This window comes from Macrobrachium nipponense, chromosome 20 (assembly GCF_015104395.2).
Source record: "Macrobrachium nipponense isolate FS-2020 chromosome 20, ASM1510439v2, whole genome shotgun sequence".
NCBI lineage: Eukaryota > Metazoa > Arthropoda > Malacostraca > Decapoda > Palaemonidae > Macrobrachium > Macrobrachium nipponense.
This window is the reverse complement of record NC_061089.1, coordinates 63,689,724-63,710,419: the sequence shown is the minus strand read 5'-3', so window position 1 is coordinate 63,710,419 and position 20,696 is coordinate 63,689,724. Positions and strand designations below refer to the sequence as shown.

Below are 20,696 nucleotides of genomic sequence, written 5' to 3'. Positions count from 1 at the left end.
TATGTTTCTTTTTATAATAATGACTGATATAAGTAAGCATAGGTCAATATAATTACAATTTAAGTCCATTGTGTCATGGTGATAGGTTAATCCCTAGGTTACACAGAGTAGCAAGGTGATAAGACTTAGATAATACTTAAATAGCAAAGTAGAGTATAAAGACTTTGATACTAAGAAGGATATTAAATATAAGGGTTTCAACAAGCTTTAGGGTAAAATTGATTACACAACCCCATGGTTAAGACATGAAATCACTCAGTTCAGCACATAGAATGCATGATTATTTCTATTAAATGAGCTTTTAACCAATGATAAATATATTTAATTTATATTAAAAAATTTGGAACCGTAGAATAAAAAAGCGAACCCAGGTAAAATACTATCTGAATATCTTTACTTAAAGCACTGCAGCGTCGTATTTTCTACATGCTTAATTATTTGCATTTAAGAGGGATTTTCAAGAACTTTTCAATGAGCCTATATTTATTAAAATCGGTGGAAAATTAATGACGACAGAGTGAAAAAAGCGTCTCCAAGATTATGCTTTAATAGCTCCATTCAGCGTTATCTCCACCCTTTTCTATGGCGCTGCGCAGTGACGATCAGCGTCAGCACATTTATCCGTGATTATCCTTTCCATGTTTATAAATCCATGTAATATATAGTTATATATATATATATTTATATATAGTATATATATATATATATATATATATATATATGTGTGTGTGTGTGTGTGTTTGTGTGCATGCGCATGTATATACATACATATGTACATACATACATACAAACATGCATACACCATATATATATATATATATATATATATATATATACGTGAGAGAGAGAGGTTTCAGTAATTGAAAATAGTATTGGTAACTAACACCGTTGCCGTTACATGTATTTACCAAATATCATTATCATTTTGGGGAGGGTGGAACTATCACACCATAGAATCATTTCAGACATTAACATATTCCAAGTAAGGCCATGAAAGACGTGGTAAGTAAAACTGCTTTAGTACCAAACGGAATATGTAATGAGCGTGAGTTTCAAGTATGAATGTACCTACTTGACATCTGATCTGAAGGACATCAACACCTCAGAACAACTGCTGTTATGGAGGGGAAAATCACTCATGCACAAAGAATGGGCTTGGAAGAATGGATGAATTACAAGAGACTATGCAAAGAATAAATAAAAAAAATGTTAACCGTATTGAGCAATCCGTGGATCCCTCAAATGAAATTGCAGTAGACAACAAGTCTGTTTGTCGTCTTTACTGAATATTTTGTCCATTACTCAATATGATTACCATTGCCATATTTCGTAAAATAATGATTCTTTGTAGGTTTGAAGGACAGACTACTGGCAATCTACCAGTCTGCATTGCGAAGTACGAGGAGTATGACAAAACTTGCTTAATATGTTTATGAAATTATAATTTTGGGTCTCCCGGGGAAGCAGGGCTGTTGTGTTTGTAATGGGAAGTCTCGTGTAGTTTATCTCTTTCTTTAATTATGTGTTTATCATGTGTGTGTGTATGCGTGTGTGTTTGTGTGTGTGAGAGAGAGAGAAAAGCTGTTAAAGATTTATGTGACTTTCTATCAGAGACGGAATAGTTTTTATTTCTAAGAGATCCAAAACTTACAGGATCTATAGGCAATAAGAGTACACTGAATTTCCTATTGTACGAATCAGATATTATTTTGGTGAATAGAAATATTTTTTAATTGTTACCATAACAAGATGTTATTTCATCACCCGAGAGTCCAATTGTAACCCCTGTAATGCAAAGCATCCATCAACCTAGATTATTTTTAACCCTTAAAAATGTGTTAAGATGTGCAAGAAGGTAAACCATCTACTATGTTGAATTTTTCTCCCTTGAAACTCATTGAACTTTTACAAGTATAAAAGACAACTTGTTGATGACCTTAAATATGATCGCTTGTTGGCATCACTAATATTTATAGAATATGAAAATTAGTAAACCTGTATCTTGCTAGTTTCTGTAACATGATTGCGAGGTCTTGTGACTTTTTATCTTAGAATTTTTGGACCAATGAAATGTGTGACTGTCGTTACAATTCCAGTGGTCACGGAAGTTCCCTTGAGAGTGCTGAATCCAATATATATCTAGAGAACTTCCAGGCAGTTTCCTCAGTAACGCCTGCTTATCAACAAACACCCATTTGCTAAATTATACCACATTAACAAGTCAAAGTCTTCGGACCCATTAGTCTTGTCATGCCCGAGTTCACGTGCCAAGGCGTGAGAATATGTGGCAAAATTGGTGTGTGGCAACATGACCTTGTCTGCAACTCTGTTTAGTGCTGGTTTTCAAGGCTCATCGCAGAGGCTATAAGTCATAAATCCCCTCTTGAGATCACTACACATCAGTTGGCTGAAGTAGCTGGAGGTGTTCCCAACAACTGACGTGAGTATATTTAGTTTTTCAGTAATTCGCCGGTTGTACACTTTGTCATTTCTCTTGCGTATGAATGCTTCACTATTACACAGGCTGCAGTTTTTTTTATTTATCTTGCGTTGGACGTTCATCATATTGATATTGTCTATAACTCTCATTATTTTGGAGAAATCATAAAATGTTACTGTGGCTGGTTTCCTGAGCGGACAAGCTTTGTGATCTTAAACTGGAGGAGATTTGAAAATAAGGTAAGTTGGTAATTTAGTTGATACCAATTATTGCTGCTTTCTTCCTATGGCAAATGACATCGAAGTTCAACCAGATTAGATGGTGGTGAAAAAAAAGTGTCTTGTTGAATGGAACCATGTGAAAATTGAGGCGACAAATAGGCAAATGAGCAATAGTAGGAAAAAAGAGGATGTTCTTTACGTTCAAAACGTTGATATTCGGAACCACAATTAAGGTAGTTTACCTGTGTGCGAAAAATTGGGCCCATGACAGCGCTGCGGAGACCTTCTCGCATCAAGTGCCATGAAGATATTCATAGCACCATTTGCAGGTCAAACGTGATGATTAACTTTAAATACGTAATGAAACATCATCATGCTTTTACAAGTCTTTACCTAACGTTGTTTTCATTTACGAGATTGTTACATAAGTAGTAGGGTTTTTAATGCATGTAAATAGAAAAACGAAAATTTATGCCGGTGGTTTGTCTACAAGCTACTAAGTGTAACCATTTTATAATAAACTGAGTATTCCGACCAGAACTGAAGCAGTTTGGACATCTTTCATCTTTGAAAAAACAAAATGAAATAAAATGCACTAATTAAAAGATTTTTCTAGCTTACAAACGCAATTCTGAATGTTATTGAGAGTTATGAAATCAGAAGTTTTACTTCGTAAGAAGAAAAGGTTCAGAAGTTAAGTATCGCTGCTATATCAATTGAACAAAGATGAGTACATACAAAAAGAAAACCACTTTTTGACATTATTTCGAATTAATTTCAATAATAACTAAGGGTCGATTTTTTTTTACCCAACTCCAGTAAATATCCAATTATGATCGTGATGAAATGTCTGGCATTAACCTAAATAGAAAATTACAGCAGGTGAATAACCATAGATTTAATTATCACATTGTAGCTACTGAAGTTCTGTACATATTTCTTTGTTTATGACCGATACTGCGAAGTGTATCATGTACGATTAAATTTCTTATTGTGATGGTGAAAATTTTTTTACCTATTGTAAGAATAGTTTGAAGACAGAATGAAAGTATGACATGACATAAAGGACAAACTAGAAAAGTACTGTTATGCATACATTAAGTAAAGGCAAGACAAATTCTTCAGAAATGGTAAATTCATAATGCTGAAGTCAAAGTGGTGCGTCAGTAAAAACGTTCTTAGTGACATAGCAGTAAATGGATATAGACATTTGTTCGTTAATTAGCTCCCCTAATCACAATTGCTCAGTGAAACGAATTTTGTCTCAGCAGCTGACAGTAAAAACAAAGGCCCGTAAATTAGCTGGTATGGTAAGTACTGAATAATGACTATTCACAACCACGTTAATGTAAGTGAATATTAATAAAGTTGAGATGATTCACTTTCAATAGAGTTTTCTTTCCTATCACCAGGAATTATAATAATTTCAGGAGCCTTCATTCTCTGTTTCCTACTGCTGTCTAAAAATGTTGAATTCTAGATGTATATGTACTCCATCGGACTAGATGTTTCCTATCGTTGTGGTCACCATATGTATAGGAAACAAACAGCCAAGTCCTGTGTCTTCCTTGATCTTTCAAACGTGATCCAATTAGGGTTCAAAATCGGTCAAGAATAACCGGTTATTGATAGGTAACAAATTTCACAACCAATTACTAGACCTTTTTAAGCGGTTAATCGGTTATCGTTCATTTCAGACATCAAGTTGATTAGTACTAACGTTTTAGTACGTCCTTCCAAGTCGTGCTTTATTTGTAAGATTTTTGGCTAATGCTAATGATTATGAAAAATGATGAAAATAATAATTATTAAAGAATAATAATGAAAAAGAAAATAATGCATTCTTTCGTTATTATTGACTCAAAAGATGTGTTTATTCTTTCGTTTAGGATTTTTTCATGGTGGATATTATTTCGTTGTCTTTGCCCTTTAACCAGTTTTGGTTTGCTTTTTATCAATCGGTTAATAACCGGTTATGAAAATTTCAGACGATTATTAACCGGTTTTATATTTTCCGGTTAATTTTGAGCCCTAGATCCAATGTACCGTTAACAATGAACGTTAATGTAGACATGGGCAAACTAATGAACATATGGAATTTTATATAGTTACTTTATGTATCATAGTTTAGACGATGAAAAACCAATATTTCAACTTCCAAATTTATTAAGTATGAGGAATCGCAGTTCCTTCGTCAGTCTGATTTGGTGTTTTGTATGCTTTTGATATTTCACTTTAGTATTATTATTTTCTTTTAGATAGCATGATTCTTGATCATTAAGATGGAATATATTGAAAAAGAAACCCACAAAATCACTGTGTGACGTGTTTACTTCTAAGTATTTACATTTAATTTTACTCCACACTCGAGTACTTTCAGGCCGTATCTGTGGCCCATTTTCAAGAGATGTGCAGGTTGTCAGCCTGGGTCAAGGCAGAAGACTGCTGGACCTTGACCCAGGCTGACAACATACACATCTCTTGAAAATGGGCCACAGATACGGCCTGAAAGTACTCGAGTGTGAAGTAAAATTAAATGTAAATACTTAGAAGTAAACATGTTACACAGTGATTTTGTGGGTTTCTTTTTCAATCTTCAGAAGAAAACTGAAAGAAGTTTTTGTTTGGTTCATGGAATATATTATGCGTGTAATGGAACACGGTGGTACTAGCTTACTTTTTCTTGTCAAAAAGAAAGCTAAAAGTTGCCTTATATTCCCTTCGACATCTTACACAACTCATCGAACGCCTTCAGACAAGGGTAAGTGCTGGCATAAGACCGGTTTAATCTAAAGTGTTACCTTGGCACATTGTCACGTTTCTTTATCATGCGCTGATTACACCGTCACTGATGAATTCTAGTTACTGATGATAATTCCTCGTTACTTGTCTCCAAGGCAACTTCCCTCAAACGTCTAGAACCCGTGCTTCCCTCAAGCACCTGAAAAATACTGTCGCGTAATGCTCTCCTGATTGCAAAGACATTATTCACAGTTGTTATTCTGACCAGATTTTCTTTTCTTCCGTTGTTAGAATTATTCATCATTAGGAATATCAGCAGAATTCCGGTTCCTTTCCATAACTGGTTGATTTCTTTTAAGCCATTCTCAACGATACTCATTTCCCTGGCGAGCTTCCTTTATCTTTCTTAGTGCCGGTAACCAGTTACTATATGCTTCTTGATCCACAGAGCTTCATTATTATGGAGAGTGCTACAGTTCCTTCATTCGATCCTACTTTCGGATTCAAGGTTGTGTAGTGCCAAGGGTATCATAAAGAATATGAAGAAATCGAGAACTTAAGATTCATTGTGGTCATTACAAATATACTGTCAGAACCGGCTCTTACAAATACACAGGCAGAAAAAAACGTTCTTGCTTCTTTTTTTTTTAGGTCAAGCTGGGTAGAAGATTCTCGGGAAGATTCGCGTGTACTGGTGTGTTTCAGCCTGGGAATGGCCTTTGCTGTGACTTAACAGGTGTCAGAGTGTGTGTGGGTTGTTTATACTCATTTTTGTCCTTATCTTCTCAGAAAACGTGTCCAGTCAGTCTTATTCTATTGTTTTTTTTTTTTTTATCTTTACACTTGTACCATTTAATTCCGAGGATGCTTGGTATACAAATAATGAAAACGAGAACGACAACAACATTACTACTACTACTACTAATAATAAATAATAATAATGAAAAATAATAATAATTAATAATAACAATAATAATAATAAGAAGAAGAAGAAGAAGAAGGATATTGGGAATATGCCAGTAGAATTTGCACCCATAATCACAGGAACACTAGACACGACCCCGAGATCCCTGAAAAGGATCCAGGAAAAACTAGATGCTGAAGTAGCTCCATGACTCATGCAGAAGAGTGTGCTACTAGAAACAGCGCACTTAGTGAGAAAAGTGATGTGCTCCAAAGGAGGCAGGATGCAGCCGGGAACCCCACACCATGAAAACCATCCATCCAAATAGGATGACTGAAATACATAAAAGAATAATACTAATGAATGATAATAATAATAATAATAATAGTTGTTGTCATTGTTATTCAAAATATACACATTCAGAAGGGGTAAGTAAAAAAAAAACTTTACTTGCTATTCTTGCTCAGTAAAAACACAATAACACCAACAGTGATGACAATCATGATTATTTGCACATACCTAAGTGATACATAAAATAAAAGGCAGACGGTTTACGAATAAGAAACGTAACGAAATCAGCGCTCAACACTAGATCATTGTTGTAGTAAGTGTAATTCGTCAGCTGCTGTTTTCGGCTGCTGTCCATTCATGAATAAAAAGAACTAATAGAATATTAACGACTAACGAAAATTGAGCATCATACAGTCGACTACAACTGGAAAGACGCCGATACTCAAGTTCTCTGAGGTGACAAATGTTACGCATCACCATATGAAAGGGAAACGGGCGTAATATTGGATCATCTAATTAGCATGATCTTACATGGGCATGGAAGCCCTGGAGATATTTCATTTACCGTTACAACGGCTCGGTGTGGTGCGGTGTGGCCATGACTAGTTTTTCTTATATTCTTTATTTTTTTTCTTCTTCTTCTCACTCTGATTTTGTTAAGATATGGGTTGGGGTAGAGGGAGACAGGAGCGGTGAGGTGCGAAAATGATGTTTGACGTTCGCTAATTATATGAGATATTGTATCGTTAAACACGACCATAATCTTTGGCCTGTTGCCATAAATACCAATAGTAAACACTGAATTAATGATCTACATTCGAATATAGTTCCGTGATGATAATGCCGAACGCTGAGAGGAGAAAGATATATCAAATTCGTAAGGCGGCTCTTGTCTAAATTACTAAGTGGAAGCAAGAAAGCAACTGACATATTCATTTACATATGCGCGTGCTTTAACATACTTAAAGTTTACTTAAATGCTATATGTATGTTCGCATTTAAGTCATGCAAGCATGACTTGTATTGATAGTAATGACAACCAATAAGAAAAACTAATAATAAAAGATATACGGATATATCTTATGGACTCGAGATGGAATTCCTAATCCATTTAGAGGCTGAATTGTTAATGCCAAAGGTCGTCAATTCCTCGAACTTTAAAACAGATAATATCATATTCATATCGTGATAAATATTAAATTCCACCACTTGTAAATGCTCAATTTCTTTATCTTTATAATTACAGGAGTTTCTGCTCCACTTTTTGGAAGCTTTCTGATAATGATTCAATTTTCAGTTAATAATTTATAAGTTATCAGTCACGCTTTTTCCGAATAACTTAAAGATCATCACTAGACACACACACACACACACACACACACACACACACACACAGAGAGAGAGAGAGAGAGAGAGAGAGAGAATTTTTTTTTTGGCCAAATTTATAATTATTTGATCAGATTATGAAACATGAGACAAGCCATTAGTAATCACCCCATAATTAAGTGCTTATTACTATTCATATATGCTATTTCTGTGGACTAAGCTTGATATGCGTTAGATGCAATTACGCTTTGACAAAACTGGTGAATGGAGGCTTATTCTTGTATAGATACCAACTAAAACTCTATACATTCACTTGTCTTTTTCAAGGGAAATGAATCTTCATTAACTTTAAGAATAGGTATTACCACAATAATCAATATTGAAGCAATTTGCAAAATCTCCACCAGTCCTCATGAGGACAGGGAACTTCATTTCCCATTTCGTTAAATCCATTGAAATTCAATCAATCTTGGGCGATATCTTAAAAGACATTGATCTTATGAGTAGAAAGGCATTATGACGGGAGCGTCTGGCAGTGCTCTGGCAAAAAGGTAACGCATAGTTTACTCGATTCTTGAGGGCAATTGCCTGTTTTTGTTCATTCTCAATGCAAGGCAACTGCAGAACTCGACCCTGTTAGTAGGTGTCGCTTCCTTCTCAACTTTGCCTTTTATGTGTATTTTGTATTTGAATCAAATGTGTTTGGTTGTTGTGGATTAAAGTTTGCTTGGGCATCGATCGAGGTTTTCGTAAAATTCTCATTGGCCGTTGATGTTAAATCCTGCAAAGTCTCAGATGTGAGGTGCAATATTTTCTCCTTAGCATTTCATACCACCACCACCCCTACTACCACCACTACTACTACTACTTAACAATGAAAGTACAAACGTTTGTACTTCCGTCTTGCCAGAGATAATCAAAACTGGTTTAACACCGATAGAATTTTTGCAGTGCATTTGGTGTTGCTTTAAGGTCAAGGCGTTCATCATTACAATGCCTCACAGGTTTTTATAATGAACTGCATTTACTGGGATGTTAGACGATTAATTCCTCACCCATGGAACTGCAACGATTGTCCAAAGATGTCATTAATGTAGATGAATTGCGAAATCTACAAATAAATGTATCCTTTGATCATTTAACTTCCTGAACCGAGTATGGGTTGAAAGTGGATCATATATATATTAATGTTGGCTAAATTTCAAAGCAATTCCACAATGGGTCTGCTCTTGGAGATGATGCTGGATTAAAATGTCAGAGCCTTAGCTAGCTTTCCGATACTTAGAAATGAATAAACGTTAATTTAGAACAAACTTAAAACCACAACGAGAATGCAAAGAATCATCTTTGAGAGGGTTCTCAACCGCTTAGATAAATGACCCGATAATCTACCATTTAGCCTGCGACCCCACAGGTTTTATGCATCGTTATATATATACTAAATAAATAATATATATATAGTATATAATATATATATATATATATATATATATTATATATATATACACATATATACATATTTTATTTACTATTATATAGATATATATATATATATATATATATACATCAAGCTACAAATATACCCTTGATATCTAATTCTCTCTACCTCGGAATTAATATATTTTCATATATGTTAACCGAAGGGGAATTTTTTAGTCAATAAGAATGATGTATGTATATGAATCACGGTAATGTGATATGACTCATATATATATATATATATATATATATATATATATATATATATATATATTATAAGATTACTATTATAAGATTTACCTCCCTTTGGAGCAACTTTGATTACTCTCTCTCTCTCTCTCTCTATCAATCCTCTCTCCTCTCCTCTCTCTCTCTCTCTCTCAAACCTCAAATGTAATGTACTGAATTATCCTAACACCAGCAACATATATCTAGTTCCCGAATGTAGCAGAGCATTCGTTAACAATGGCATTTCTTAAATGTGTGTGTTTATTTATATATTTATATATATATATATATATATATATAATATATAATATATCTATACATACATACGCACACACACACACACATATATATATATATGTGTGTGTGCGTGCGTATGTATGTATATGATATATATATATATATATATATATATATATATATATATATATATATATATATATATATATGTATGTATATATATAAACACACACATTTAAGAAATGCCATTGTTAACGAATACTCTGCTACATTCGGGAACTAGATATATGTTGCTGGTGTTAGGATAATTCAGTACATTGCATTTGAGGTTTGAGAGAGAGAGAGAGAGAGAGAGAGAGAGAGAGAGAGAGAGAGAGAGAGAGAGAGTAATCAAAGTTGTTCCAACGGGAGGTTAATCTTATAATAATTTCATAACTAAACAAAAACGTCTACCAGTTTTCTTCTGCAGATGGAAAAAAAACCCCACAAGATTACTGAGTATAACTTGTTTACCTGCAAGTATTTACGTAGTATTTTACTAAAAACTCGAGTTCTTTCAGCCCTAACTGTGGCCCTTTCTCAGAAGATGTAAAGGTGGTCAGACTGGGTCCAACATTATGTAAATACTTGAAAGTAAAAAAGCTATACTCAGTAATCTTATGGTTTTTTTTTTTTTCAATTTCATCACTCCTATATAATTCCAAGTACCCTTTAAAGGAGCTTCTACATGTCCTTGAATTTAATTTGAGGTCTATAGCATCTTGACACCAGGCATGAATTTAACCTTGAGACCCTACTGAGGACATACTAAAAAGAGCACGAAGTATCTCTAAAACGTAAATCATATAGAATTATGGCCTCTAAGGTGACAAAATTTACTGTCTCCACCTATGCCAAGTTTGCCTCAGACCTTCTTTTATCATCTCGTTATTCACCCTCTGTTCCAAGGTCTCGATCAAGGTAAACTAAAACTTGTATACAGATCTATTGGGTTAAGAGTCTGGGACTCCCAAAATGCTCTTGGGGTCCCTTCTTTCCGTAAAAGATAGATTATTTTCCGGTAGAATTCAGATTAAATGTGCAAAAGCTTATAGAGGACAAATGCGTTATTATTATTGATATTATTGGACACAGCTTTCCGTGTCGAAATTAATGATAATGGTTGCAATTCCACAATAATATAGAATGTAAGAGTTGATGGTCTTTGATATTATATATTAATAGCTTTCGAACCTTGTGTTTGACTGAGGATGAACCTAACAAAAGGTTCGAAAGGTATTGATATTTATGAAAAACCTTCAACTCTCACATGCTATATTATTGTAGACCTGCAACCATTGATTTTATTGTTATGACTATGAACCAAATAACCATACGGATAAAAATGAGATATATTAACACAGCCTCAGCGATATTTTGCTGAAATTTTTAAGACACGTAGTATCAATAATCCCCCAAATGTGTAAAACGGAATTTGTTGCCGACAATAAGTTTCAGCGACTAGAGGAAAAAGAAAACATTACAATAGTATTTACGATATTTACAACGACTTGGTTGGAACGAATTGCTATCGAGCTCTTTCTCACCTCCATCATCTTTGTTTGTTGGTCTTATTGTTAGCAAACGGACAAACATGCAGCTAGGGCGAACGTCATTGCTGCATATTGTAAAATCCGGGAGAGCAGGCTTAAGTGCTCAGTTACCTTCTATCTCTGAAAATTTTCTGTCTTCGACCTTTTGATTTTCTGAAAATCATTCTGTCTTAATTCAACTCTGGGATTTTCGTATTAAGGAAGCGGAGACCATTTGAACAAACAACTTAAATTCTTACTGTGGCAACTGGTGCGACCTTCAGGAGGACTTGTTTAACTTGGATATTAATTCTGGCCATGGCCAATGGCATAGGCGGGCGTATAAAAGGGGCCATCGAGTCCGAAATCGGATCAAGTTTGGCTCAGAGGTGGTCGAGGAGGCTGGTAATCATGCGATCCATTGTAAGTTGGATTCTTTCTGTCACTGCTACCGCTACTTTAAGGATTTGCAGAACTGTTACCTTTTATTTATTTTAAGCTGTAACTGATAATTCTATCGTTGCATTTAATTAGAGATTGCCTATCTAATAGAATATCGGCACCTTTCATTGTTCATCTCCATCCCCACTCCCTCTCATTTTCAAAGCATTCTAGGCGACAGCATCGTCTACCGCATATCTACATCTATTGCCGTTGTAAGTATGTTAATTCTAATGAAATGATTCCAAATAAAGTTCCCCAATCTCTGTCACATTATAATTTCCATCACCAGGTCACGTATCTCGTGTTGGCGGTGGTTCTGGTAGGATTGGCATGGGCCTACCCAGCCCTACCAGCCAGCGTATCCCAAGCGGACTGCCCCACGTTTCCATTCCATCCCTGCCGGGTGCCCGCCCAACCTGCCCAGCCTGCTAACCCAGCGGGGGTCACCTGCTTCAACTTCCCATTCTTCCCTTGTCCCTCAAATTAAGAGAATTTCTTTAGGATTCCCTTAAAGATGTTCTCTGGGACCCCCTTCCTTCCCTATTTCTTAAGGATTACGTTAATCCTTTAATGTTATTTAATTCAACATGGGATCAAACACATGCCGACCATCCTAGTGAGTCAATGCATTGGGTGCTAAAAATTTATTAAAATGCGTGACTGATAAAATGCCTTCGCAGATCGACAAAATAAATGATACTTTACATTTCATGCAGTACATGTGCTCAAGATCAAATCTAAGAAAGTATAAGAGAGATATTATATTAGAATTATACTGCTCAACAGATCCTACAAATTCATAGATGTTTGAAAAGAAAATTTCATTTTCGTACTGGCTCTGAAGCTGAAGGGTTTATGACTTCATCTGTATAATAACCACGAGCAAACCTCTATATGCCACTTAAATAATTAAAATATACTCGATACAAAACAAAATGACATAAAGCCTGATTTTTGTAGTCTAAACAATTAAAATGAGCAGTTTGGATCTGACAGATTACGCAATTAAAATCTGGCGTCGCAACCATCAAGGTTACGAACTCCGTGAAATATGGGATTCTGAGATTTTAGCTCTCTCTCTCTCTCTCTCTCTCTCTCTCTCTCTCTCTCTCTCTCTTTGAAGTTAATGAAGCTTTACTACTTCCTAAATATTTCGTGAAATTTAGAGATCTATATTTGACGATACATTTATTATCGTAAGGCTATGTATTGTACCAAATTCACAACTGAATACGTTGTATACAAATAAAACATGTTTCTCCACGTACTGAAGTTTTCCTTATTGTTCATCTACTGTCCCTCCATGTACGAAGATTCATGCTTACATATGCTTGCATGTAATAATGTATGCATATAATATTGTAAGTATGGGGAACTTTAAAATCCCTAAAAACATAATTAATAGGACATGCATCCTTTTTTAGTCACTAGAGAACTCGAACACGACAATGAAGTATAAACATACGACATTCGAGTTTTTGTTCGTGAACCAGAATAAAAACTAATGTTGTTTATAATAAAACTAAAGTATCATGAGAAGAAAACGTGTGACCTTGACAAAGACTAAAGTTTAATGGTTGTACTTATTGTTTTCGAATTTTTGTTCAATATGTATATCGTCTCTACCAAAAATCTACCCATTTCTACTTAAAGGTTATCAAAGAACCTCATCAAAAAGGGAATTTAAGTGAAGGGCGAACACTTGAAAACAACAGAGGTTCTGTCTGTAACTTTTTTTTATTGTAGCTGAAAGTGGTCCTGTAGGATTCAATGCCCTTTTTTGTTAGTTCGCAGGTACTGAACAGGTGAGAAGGCAAATTCTCATTAACTCCTTCCCGTATACAGAAAATTGAAAATTAGACGAAGTAGCTAGAATGTCTATATTGTGTGATGTTAGTCTTTAATAGAGAGAGAGAGAGAGAGAGAGAGAGAGAGGAGAGAGAGAGAGAGAGAATGGCAAACCATCCTATAAGTGGGAGGGATTAGATAAATTCCAAGGTCTTGGCTAATATTTTTGTCGTGTCCTTGAATCTAAATAGCAATACATGACATGAGAACTTAGAACCTAATTAATAATTGTAAGAAGGTTTGACAAGGAATGCTGCTGTGTCCTCATTCTCATGTAACATCAGTAAAGCAAAATATAATTGTGGATCATAGACATACCATGTCAATTTAGTTCCTATTATTATTATTATTATTATTATTATTTTTTTTTTTACTCTATAACAGTCCTCCAATCCGACTGGGTGGTATTTGTAGTGTGGGGTTCCGGGTTGCATCCTGCCTCCTTAGGAGTCCATCACTTTTCTTACTATGTGTGCCGTTTCTAGGATCACACTCTTCTGCATGTGTCCTGGAGCTACTTCAGCCTCTAGTTTTTCTAGATTCCTTTTCAGGGATCTTGGGATCGTGCCTAGTGCTCCTATGATTATGGGTAGATTTCCACTGGCATATCCCATATCCTTCTTATTTCTATTTTCAGATCTTGATACTTATCCATTTTTTCCCTCTCTTTCTCTTCAACTCTGGTTTCCCATGGTATTGCGACACCAATGAGTGATACTTTCTTCTTGACTTTGTCAATCAACGTCACGTCTGGTCTGTGTGCACGTATCACCCTATCCGTTCTGATACCATAGTCCCAGAGGATCTTTGCGTGATCGTTTTCTATCACTCCCTCAGGTTGGTGCTCGTACCACTTATTACTGCAAGGTAGCTGATGTTTCTTGCACAGGCTCCAGTGGAGGGCTTTTGCCACTGAATCATGCCTCTTTTTGTACTGGTTCTGTGCAAGTGCCGAGCATTCACTTGCTATGTGGTTTATGGTTTCATTTTTCATATTGCACTTCCTACATATGGGAGAGATGTTATTTCCGTCTATCGTTCTTTGAACATATCTGGTTCTTAGGGCCTGATCTTGTGCCGCTGTTATCATTCCTTCAGTTTCCTTCTTTAGCTCTCCCCTCTGTAGCCATTGCCAATTGTCATCGCTGGCTAGTTCTTTAGTCTGTCTCATGTATTGTCCGTGCATTGGTTTGTTGTGCCAGTCCTCTGTTCTGTCTGTCTTTCTCCTGTCTCTGTATATTTCTGGGTCTTCGTCTACTTTTATTAGTCCTTCTTCCCATGCACTCTTTAGCCACTCGTCTTCACTGGTTTTCAGATATTGCCCAGTGCTCTGTTCTCAATGTTGACGCAGTCCTCTATACTTAGTAGTCCTCTCCCTCCTTCCTTTCGTGTTATGTATAGTCTGTCCGTATTTGCTCTTAGGTGTAGTGCTTTGTGTATTGTCATATGTTTCCTGGTTTTCTGATCTATGCTGCGGAGTTCTGCCTTCGTCCATTCCACTATTCCTGCGCTGTATCTGATTACTGGCACTGCCCATGTGTTTATGGCTTTTATCATATTTCCGGCGTTGAGTTTTGACTTGAGTATCGCCTTGAGTCTCTGCATATATTCTTTCCTGATCGTGTCCTTCATCTCTTGGTGTTTTATATCCCTCCTTCCATTATTCCCAGGTATTTGTATCCTGTCTCATCTATGTGTTTGATGTTGCTCCCATCTGGTAGCTTTATCCCTTCAGTTCTCGTTACTTTGCCTTTTCAATGTTGACTAAGGCGCATTTTTCTATTCCAAACTCCATCCTGATGTCCCCAGATACAATCCTTACAGTCTGGATTAGGGTATCTATTTCCTTGATGCTCTTACCATACAGCTTGATGTCGTCCATGAACATCAGATGGTTGATTCTGTTGCCTCTTTTCTTGAGTTGGTACCCGGCATCCATCTTCTGTAGTACTTTTGTCATGGGAATCATGGCTACTACGAAGAGTAGTGGGGACAGTGAGTCGCCCTGGAAGATCCCTCTCCTGATATTAACCTCTGCTAATCTTATTCCAGAGCTTGTAAGTATTGTATTCCAGTTGCGCATTGTATTTTTGAGGAAGCTGATGGTGTTTTCCTCTGCCCCATATATTTTCAGGCCTGAAAATTATTATTATTATTATTATTATTATTATTATTATTATTATTATTATTATTATTATTATTATTATTATTATTATTATTATTATTATTATTTTAGTTTAGTTAAAAAAATATTCATAGTATCATGAGTCTTAAAAAGAGAAGCAGATCCACACTTATACATGTGAACATATATTTAAAGGTAAAGCTGTACAGAAAGATTTCGGGAACTTGTTCAATTCACCTTTTCAATTGTGCTCTGTTCTCGATGTTGACGCAACGCTCTATGCCTAGTAGTCCTCTCCCTCCTTCCTTTCGTGTTATGTATAGTCAGTCTAATTTTGCTCTTGGGTGTAGTGCTTTGTGTATTGTCATATGTTTCCTTGTTTTCTGGTCTGTGCTGTGGAGTTTTACCTTCGTCCATTCCACTACTCCTGCGCTGTATCTGGTACTGCCCATTTTTATGGCTTTTATCATATTTCAAGGGCGGTTTCAGGGAGAAAATAAAAGAAGAAAAATTAATAGAATAATTTCAGTTTCATGTCCTATTTTTAGGAAGCATTGTAGTATTACTTTTGGTAAATATTTATCTGAGGCATCGCAAATCTTCTGTTGTGCGTCAGACTAATTCAAATCAACCCATCAGTCTATCATACATTAATTTCTGGAGGTCATAAGAGAAAATGGTTACCTTATGAAATAACTAACTGCTTGTTAAATTATATGATTACAATCGGAAAATTTTGATAACTTAGGGTTCTTATACACGATACATGGGCAAGTGTGGTTTTGGCGATCAGTGTCGGGGTATGGTATCGAAGCAAGCAAATTTTCAGCTTACTCGTAGCCTCCCAGGAAGTCAATAGGTGGTTCAGCGTTTCTGTCTACACAAGCAGTTTCCAAGCACAGCTTCGTTACCATGCTTCGAAACAATGCTTGGTCAAGTATCGTGTATAAGAGCCTTTAGCTATCGCTTCTTACACAGAAATGACTCATATGTAACACGTTGACCAATTTGCTTTGTCTAATTCCATTCATAGTTCCAACATACTCTCTGGAAGCTTGAATTTCAAGTCATTGCCCCGTGGGCTTGTGCCATATGAATAGATCATCCACTGAATAAGTGGAAATAGATAGAAATCCCACTTTCACTGATAAACCTTTCCTCATGGAGCTGTTGCTGAAATATTGACTTGGACTACAAAAACGCATTCAACTAACTGAAAATTTTATTGAAAGACGCTACTTCCACCTAGATCATGCTGCTAACTGCTGAAGGCAAAATATGCAACACAAAAGAAAAAAAAAATGAGTAAAAAAGGTATTTTAGTATGTGTAAGTAAAGAGCTAAACTAAGTCTCATTTAATAGGTAAAGAGTGTATCAATAATATCTGGAGATAAAAATGTATTTTATTTTTATTTGCGTTTAAGATCGACTTTCAAAAGTTTTCGTCATATTTGACACCAGTCCCTCAAACTACCTCAGATCTGTCATCTGAGTAACTTAGCACATTACAGGCGATCCTCTACTTTCCTTCAAATTCTCTTCAGTTTCCTATGCTTTAGCAAATCTCTTTAAGCCTCTTCCACACAATGGGTACTCGAATTTACCAGATCAAACAGTCTAAAGTAAGCACAGGCAGGCGAACCTATGACTTGGACCACGCTCGTGATCGCCATCCACCCACAAAATTGGTAACAGTGTCTGCCCGCCGTGCATTTGCCCCTCGTGTGGAAGGGGCTTTAGACCAAAACAGACTTGACTTTCATTTCACTTGAGTTATTGTTGAAGGTCTTAGAAAATTTTTCACGCCTCATTTAACGTATAAATATTTACGAACGCTCTCTCTCTCTCTTTATTTTTACTTGCCTGTCAGCATTGCCAAGCCTTACTCCACAGATATGCAATTATAACAGAGAGAAAGATGTTCTCTATGCAGATCTTACAGTGGTGAGCAAAACAGAATTGCACGACAGATCATTCAGTGATTTCTAGTATATCTCTAATCAAAGGTGAAGCATGGGAATCTTAACAGTATCAATAAATATATTAGTTAATGATTAGTAAATAATTCTGCTGTTAGCAATCATATTATTATAAAAATGAAGAAACCATATTAGTTAATAAGCGACTGGCAGTGTTAAACAGGGAAAAGCCGGAATGACCAAACGCTATTAGTAGTTTTTCGTTCTCCTGTTATATATTTCATCCACATCTGCAGAACACCTTTCATTATTAATAGCAGTCCACTTGACAGAAAGGACACTACGTCGCCGGGTACCATAGAATCAATCAATCAGTGTTAAGTAGGGCAAACGCGTCATATTGCGTTGATTACACGGATCAGGTTTTTTGCTAGTTTGCTATAATAGGTAGTTACTTTTTCTTTTCTCCCCGTCTTGCCAGATTTGAAGATTTTAAATGCACCCAAAGAATTTTAGAATAAAAATAATATGCTAATATTTTTTTTCATACTATGTAACACATAAAAATATAGGCAAAGCTTCCACACATTATAGCTATCGAAATCGGCCGGGTGGTTTATCATAAATCCTCGTGGCTAAAGTAACAAAGTCTAAATATGAGTACTTTGTACAAAGCGCAGTGGAAGGATATTCATGGTTTGTGATAATCATGTCTCCGCATTTTTTTTTAGTCTATTTCAGTGAGTAATTCAACAACAATTGATTCACTAAATGTTTGGGCTCGGGAGTCAACTGAAGGATTTACAAATTATCAGGCACATGTTCGTAATTCTATGCCTTAACACTGGATTCCAGTCACCAGCTCTTCCAGTATTCCATTGTACCTTATTTTCCATGATTCTTTATGGAACAGTCGATGATTGCAGGCTTTGAGACTGAAGTACTATTGCCGATAGATTTAACGATCCTTTTTCGCGGTAAGCAAGAGGTGGGGACCAATCGTTTCCTGGAACTACAATTCAAACAAAACTGCCGAGAATCACTGTTGACTTTTATGTTGCTTCATAAACCCAGTTTGTTAAATTCTATTTTTCTTTTCTTTAATTAAATCTATATTCCTCATCAAGTGGAGCTCCTAGTTTATGCTTGATCCAGGATCCAGAGGTTTGATCTAATCCTTTCTCTCTGTCTTAGTTTGACTCCTCCATAATTTCCAACAACAACAACAACAACAACAATAACAACAACAACAACAACAACAACAACAACAATAATAATAATAATAATAATAATAATAATAATAATAATAATAATAATAATAATAATAATAATAATAATAATAATAATAATAATAATAATAATAATAATAATGGTTATATGTAAGTAAAGCATCGATACTGGTGAATTTAATCGTTTTCTATGAATGAGCATAATAGAAAGCGGACTATTTCTTATGGGTAACCTGTAAGTTTCAAATCGTGCTGCTACCCTTGATGTCAGCCCTTAATTGAGGATTTCGTCCATTTTAGCATACCAGTCGGGCGGGAATTCGCATAATTGTGTTGCATCATTGTATTATATGGTCGGTATTTTATTTATTGAGTTTATAATCCGCTTTAAAACCATACGACTATTCGATTTACTAAACCCCATCCCCCCCATTTCTCCTTTGTTATGTAAAACGTAGTATGTGCATATATTAGTGCGTAGAGGCAGCTAATTGTTTCAGCTTTAACGCTTATGGTTTCACATACTAGCTTTAAATTATACATTCCGCAAAATATCCAACAATTTAGCCGATGTCGTTATCAGTTTCTACACGCATGTAGTTTTGTATATTGCTTATTTTAACGTAATCTATTCAGGACGACTACCCAACCATCATTTGTTACAGGTGATACTTAGTACCATTCACCACTTATAAGAACACTTCTTTTCTTTTTTAGAAGAATCTTTGTTCTGATTAATGCAAATTAATTTACCCTTATTCATCAATACAGACCATCTGAGAATAAATTCAATATTATTGCTAAAATTTCTTAATGGAGAAACATACAGAACTAAAATTGTGGAAGAAGTAATAAATACTTCTGGTGTTCAGTTGGCCTGAGACTTCTTCCTTTTTTATTACCTATCTTTGAAGGATCGAAAATCTTCCCTCACATAAGACTGATGGTTGTAAATTTAAGTTAAGGGGGAGAGAGAAGTATATATATATATATATATATATATATATATATATATATATATATATATATATATGTGTGTGTGTTGTGTGTGTGTGTGTGTGTGTGTGTATGTATGTATGTATGTATATAGTATATAGAGAGAGAGAGAGAGAGAGAGAGAGAGAGAGAGAGAGAGTAGAGGGGGCGACAAGATATGCCCTTTAACTTTTTTTACGGCAAGAACAAATAAAACTTATCTCTTTAAAACCACGAACATTATATATTTTCCAATTCAAAACGGGTACAATAGATCATCCATAATTTTTGATGTTGTAACGCCAATTAAATAAAATAATCAGTGAATTAAATGGTACAATAATTTATTCTTTAGTTCGTGTTTCACCAAGTTTGATCCTCTGATACCCCTTTTCTTAAAATCTACTGAAAGTCCCACGTAGAGGCGCTTTACACTAATTACAAGACAGACATATAACAATTCAAAAGACTGTATCCACCAGCATTAAAACGAGATTTACTAGTTACTTTGCCCAGTGTTACAAACTATAATGTTTCCCCCAACTGTGAAAGTGTCAGTGTCCCGCATTCAAAGTATACATTATATTTGCTTATCAATGTGTTAGGAATACGACTGATTTGCTTTCTTTAAACGTCAATGGTGGGTGAAAAATAACCTTGGTTGGTTTCGTAGAGAAAGGAAAACTAATTATAAGGAATGTAAGATGCATGTTGTT

At 35.5% G+C, this 20,696-nt stretch overlaps 1 protein-coding gene and 1 long non-coding RNA gene across 3 annotated transcripts in view; both read left to right on the top strand.

Annotated features, from left to right (window-relative positions):
* The first annotated feature begins 2,348 nt into the window (after positions 1-2,348).
* Positions 2,349-20,696, top strand: part of LOC135226672 (facilitated trehalose transporter Tret1-like) — a 90,716-nt gene continuing 72,368 nt past the window's right edge. The window contains exon 1 of one of the 2 annotated variants that reach the window (XM_064266398.1): positions 2,349-2,440. The gene's annotated coding sequence lies outside the window, so the exon portion shown is untranslated. The remainder of the gene's footprint in view (positions 2,441-20,696) is intronic. The other variant, XM_064266385.1, reaches the window with a different exon arrangement.
* On the top strand, positions 11,621-13,146 carry LOC135226666 (uncharacterized). The gene is made up of 2 exons (XR_010317262.1): positions 11,621-11,862; positions 12,173-13,146. It is a non-coding gene; the product is annotated as an uncharacterized LOC135226666 (long non-coding RNA).